We start from the raw sequence: 5,857 nt of genomic DNA, 5'->3' as shown, positions 1-5,857 counted from the left end.
GCCTTCAAAGTAGAACTTATGTTGGTTCTGTTTTCTTTTCTTAGAGAAAACCACTACTTTTGTTTTGCCGATATTGACTTGCATCCCCACACTTCTAGAAAAATGCTCAAGGGATAGTAAGTGCTCTTGCAAACCAAGAGTCGATTTAGCAATCAGAATAAGGTCATCTGCATACAAAAGAAGCCTTATAACAAACTTGCCCAAATAGATACCATCACCCCCTTGTGAATTTAACCACTCCTCAAGCTTGTCGATATATAAACCAAAAAGGGTAGGAGACAGTGGGAAACCTTACTTGACCGCGATATCTCTTCTAAAACTTTCAGAAATGTCTGCTGAAGTTCTAATTTTGACTTTCACCTCTTCATACAGCTTATGCACAACTGCTCTCAAATGTATAGGAACCCCAAGTTCTTCCATTTTGTGCCAAATCTTATCCCTAGGAACCGAGTCAAATGCTTTTCTGAAATCAACAAAGCAACAAAAGATTTCTTCCTTTTTCTCCCAAACTTTTTCAATGATGTGCCTTAAAGTTATACAATGACCAACTGTGGAATGTTTAGGTCTAAAACTTTCTTGCCCTTTAGCATGCTTATGTCTTTCTTCTGCCCACTTGCTAATTTTATTTTCTAGCATGCTTCCAAATAGCTTTGCAAACAAAGGATTTATCATGATGGTCCTATAATTGAAGGCATTATTGACGTCATCGCTCTTGAAAAAAGGTATTGCCAGACTAGTTGTCCAATCTATGGGGAGCCCCTATTGTATGGTGTTGTTGAAATTTTTTGTGATGTGAGGTGCAAGAATCTTTGAGCCCCACTTTCGATATTCTTCTTGGAGTTCAACTAAGTCTTTTATTTTCCAACACCCAACTTCTTGATACCCATCTCTACCTCTTACACCTTGAAGAGTTCAGTATTAGTGTTGACCAAGGGGGGAGGGTCAACCTTGGGATCCTGCTCATAGAGTTGTCTTGCATAGTCAAACCATTTAGAAGTTGTAATACTATTTCCAGTTTGTATCTTTTTCAGTTGGAGCTCCTTCCAAAATAATTTGGGATTATTTTTCCCAAGGAAGATTAGTTCTTCCCTCCTTGAAACCATGAAATTGGTCTTTTTCTTGCTTAATAACTGCTTGTAAGCTTTGAGTTTTATGTTATCCTTGTTTGACTCTTTCCACATTATCCTTGCCTTTTTGCATTCCTCGTCAAACCAAGCATTAACCGGAAAGCAATTTGTTTTAGACTTCTTAATTTTTGCTCTTTTGCACTTTGCAAGTACACATTGAATTAAATGTGTTAATTCATGACTATGAAAGCTGTGAATTGTGATTTTTTCCTTCTCGAAGAGCCTCTCTAGTGTCATTTTAAAGGTATTACAATTTTTTGGGGTCAAAATAATTTTTCCTTGTGGGAGATTTTGTTGGACATGCTGAATTTTTTACTCTAATTGTTTTTTTTTTGTTCAAGAGAAACTCAAATAAATTGGCTTGTGATCTGATTTTAAGTCTCACAACTGATCTCCAATCAAAACTTCCTCCATTTTCTCACACAAACTATGCGAGCAAATTACATAATCTACTACACTTGCTCCATTGTAAGTATCGCAAGTGAAAGTACCGGACTTTGCCCATCTAGTCAAGCCATTACAAATGACTAAATCAAAGGCCCCACATAGAGTAAGCAATTTTTCACCAAAGAGATTGCAGCCCTTGTCCTCTGAAATTCTTTCCCACTGATAATTACTCAGCCAAATAGGGTCACAATCATCTTTACAGCAAAAAATGTTAGCTTGCTCACTTGCAGTCCTAGCATTGAAATCACCAACTATAAGGACTTCACTTAGTTGCGAATATGTTGCAATATCCGATTTTAAGGCCTTAAATGGATCTTTGTGGTCAAGCCCTCTACCTTTGTAGATTTTTGAAACTTGCGGCGCAAAATAGCATGCTGCAATTCTAATGTGGTTTCCATTTTCTGATATTTTAAACCAAATAAATTGCTTATTTGAGTCCTTTTTTCCTCACTGAATGAGACAACCTTTTTTCTCCCTTACCAAAACCATGATACCGCATAACTTTTTCCATTCCCAACTGTCATTCCCTACTGCCATATTCGGCCTTTAACACAACACAAATTTATGTGTGTATTAAACAACATCTAAACATCTTATATAAATTTTATTAAATAATTATTTATAAATTGAAATGATTTATAAATAAATAGCATTTTTAAAGTTATTTTTATTTTACAAATATTTTGAAATATTATAGAATAAAACAAACGAGAATATTTTGAAATAGGACCGAATAAAACAAATAAGAATATTTTATTTTTAATTGGTTAAGTTTAAGAATATTTTGAAAGAGTACAGAATAAACAAACGAGAATATTTTGAAATAGGACAGAATAAGACAAAGAAGAATATTTTGAAATGAGATAGAAGAAAACAAATAAGACAACGTAACATTTATATACCTATTCAATTTCTAATTTCTAATTTTTCCGTTATCAACCATCAAATTAAATTTAACATGTTTCTCGTGCTTAATTGTCAATGAAAGGGACTAATCCATCTTTAAATTCAACCTGAATAAAATAAGAATGTTTGTTGTGCTTCAATTGTCAATGAAATGGACTAATCCATCTTATTACATTCAACATGTTTCTCGTGCTCAATTGTCAATGAAAGGGACTAATCCATCTTTAAATTCAACATGAATAAAATAAGAATGTTTCTTGTGCTTCCAGTGTCAATGAAATGGACTAATCCATCTCCTATGCACTGCACGCTTTTTTTTAACGACGTTTCGTGTTCGAATCCTGTGGCTAAGATCACAAATGCTGATATTACCAACTCAATAGTCCTGAGGTGCTATAAGTATTCGTAGTTGAAGTTGCTTGGTTTCACGTATTGCATTCAGCTTTCAGTGTCGCGAAATAATCGCCGAGCCTTTTGGGTCGTCTATCCAATGGAGACCATGAAAAACCTGCAGAATGTGCTGTGCATGAAGGGTGGAAACGGGGATTCGAGCTATGTCAACAATTCATCTCTCCAGGTAATCCCATTAATCTGAGCTCGCAATCTTATAATTAGAAATATTAATATTTCTAATGGACTAATTCATTCTGTCTGGGAAAGCATTTATGTTCTATCCAGTAAAACATTAATCCACCCAAAAGAATCCACTAATCCACTCATTGCAATGATGGTCGTGCGGTTAAATATGGCTATGGCCATGAAGCCCGTTCTGGAGCATTCGATCTACGAGAACGTGACATCTGTCATGGGAATGAGGGAGGTAGATAACGTATTTCGTATTGCAGATTTGGGGTGCGCAACGGGGATCAATACTCTGCTCGCAGTAGACACCATCGTGAATGCTGTGAAATTAACTTTCATTCGGCATTCCACGGACGTGCCGGAATTCCAGGTGCACTTCGCCGATCTCCCGTCAAATGATTTCAATACATTATTTCGAACGTTGCCTCCACTGAAAGGCGGCGCAGATGGAATAACAGCAGCAGAGCACAATGAAGATAAGCCTCCAGCGACTAGATGTTACTTCCCATCAGCGGTGTCGGGATCGCATTACGGACGCCTTTTCCCAAGGCAAACCCTCCATTTCTGCCACTCCTCCGCTAGCCTGCACTGGCTCTCTCGAGTGAGTGAGGGACACATTCAATTTTATGAGTATTTTATTGATAAGGGTTAAAATTGTTGAATCTCAGATTTTGGAATATTTTACAATCAGATGATTTTGGAATATTGGACTAGATATTTAGATTGGTTTGCTATATATTTAACTTTTAAAGTAGCACTTTTATAAGTGATTCTACTTTTTTTTTAATAGATGAAACAGTAGACCTGGTCATCTATGAGATGCCGGTATCTGCATAACGTGGTTTCATTTTCGTTTTCGGATAATAAAATTATGCCTTAAAAAAAATCCACTAAGTGTGAACAAATTTATTCAGGTTCCTGCTGACGTTGAGGACAGAAATTCTATTGCTTGGAACGAGGGTCATGTCTATATATCCAGTGATACAGTGGCCGATTCGTATCTCAACCAATTCAGGCAAGACTTGGCATCATTTTTAGAAGCCCGAGCACAGGAAATTGTTCCCGGAGGATGCATGTTCATAGCGCTCCCGGCTCGTAATTCTGACGACATAAAGCAACAAAGCGGGTTAGGAGCTTGCGCTCGTCACTTGGAAGCAGCATTTGAGGAGCTAGTGAAAGAGGTAGAATAGATAAATCGATATAATATCTCAGAATTACATTTGGATATTTAAACATAAAATTTATTTGGGCATTGGGTCTGCTCTTTTTGGCTAATGGCAAAAATGTTTTTATAGAAGTTACTTAGTATAGATTTACTTAAGAGAGTAAGTATTAATATGTTAATTTAAAATGGTGGGAGAATAACAACTATTTTGCACAATCACACAAACACAAACTAAACTTAATGACGTTTCATTTTAACTGGCAGAGTTTGATTGATAAACCGAAACTAGACTCCTTCAACATTCCTTTCTACTGTCCAAGCGTGGAAGAGCTGCAGAGCATCGTGGAATCGGAGCAGTCATTCGAAATAGATAACATGAGGCTTCTCACTGGTTTTCCTTTGCATCCATTGTTGGAGGTTAGAGCAGGGGAAGAGGAGAGGTTTGGGAGAATATTGTGGGAACTCACTTGGGGTCGGATGAGCATCTTGTGGATGAAATTTTCATGAGGATTGCAAAGAGGGCCGCTGCTAAATATGAAGAGTTCGTTCTCGAAAAACTCGACGTCGCTGTTGCCGTTCTTATTCGCAAAAGAGCTTGATTTCTTGATTCACTCTTTAGGTCATCTTGCATCCCGGTTGTATAATAAGGGTTTATTAAAAAACCAGGAGTTTTACTTTGATAATTTCAAAAATGTAAGATGAATAATATTATATAGTTTAAATGGGTTTAATGGTTAAAAGTATGTATTTTTCTCAAAAAAAAAATTAGTTTTATACAAAAATTAGTAATTATTATTATTTAATTATAACAAATTTTAGTGTAAGTATTTGGCTTATCATACTATGTCCTATCATATTAAGGATAAAAAGTGAATGGTATTCTTATTTTTTTATAATGAATTTTTTTAAATATAGTTAAAAAATTATATTTATAACCAATAATTTTTTATAATAATATATTTATTAAAAAAATATTATGTGTTTTTTGGTTTTTCTTTGTTATAATAATAATAATAATAATATCTATTTTTAAGGTCACAGCCAAGCCGGACACCAAATTGGTGTATGAGACCCCCTTGTTTGTGGGACAAGGGACCCACCTCCACGCAATTTGACTGCTAAATCTACGAAGGCATACATACTCTACCCCCCTCTGGTTTTGAACCTGTGACCACTTAGGAGGAAACACATGCTCTTAACCATTAGGCCCACTCAAACTGTATTTTTTACTCAATTTTGTTTAAAATATGATAGAATTTGTTAGTCATAAATTTAAGCTATCTAATTTGCATAATAAGAGTGTTTTATAGATCTTTTAGAGTATTAAATCTATTTATACATTTAAAAAATAAGTCTACATAACTAAAAATCACAATCTTATAAAAAATTATATCATCTTATTCTAACTTAAAAAATGAAAACATAAAATACTTAAACATCATTGTATAGAATCTCATATGCTAGCATATATATAATGTGCATATTATTATACCAAAAATATGATGCACATCTTTCAAAGCAATTAGTATACCTGTTATATTTGTAAATGGGAGCTTAGGATACAAATTATTTAAAGATTAACACAACCACATTAATATGTTATTTTCTACCTTTTATAACGTATATAGAT

The 5,857-nt window shown here is 34.8% G+C and overlaps 1 pseudogene across 1 annotated transcript; it reads left to right on the top strand.

Moving 5' to 3' along the window:
* The first annotated feature begins 3,184 nt into the window (after positions 1-3,184).
* On the top strand, positions 3,185-4,946 carry LOC149260353 (indole-3-acetate O-methyltransferase 1-like; annotated as a pseudogene). Its single transcript, XR_016248267.1, has 3 exons — positions 3,185-3,663; positions 3,977-4,243; positions 4,492-4,946. The product of XR_016248267.1 is annotated as an indole-3-acetate O-methyltransferase 1-like (transcript).
* The last annotated feature ends 911 nt before the right edge of the window (positions 4,947-5,857 follow it).

This window comes from Pinus tabuliformis, chromosome 6, assembly GCF_031772625.1.
Source record: "Pinus tabuliformis cultivar Carrire ecotype Pingquan chromosome 6, CPIR1, whole genome shotgun sequence".
Lineage (NCBI taxonomy): Eukaryota > Viridiplantae > Streptophyta > Pinopsida > Pinales > Pinaceae > Pinus > Pinus tabuliformis.
Note: the sequence above shows the minus strand (reverse complement) of the source record. Positions and strands in the feature narration are given on the sequence as shown.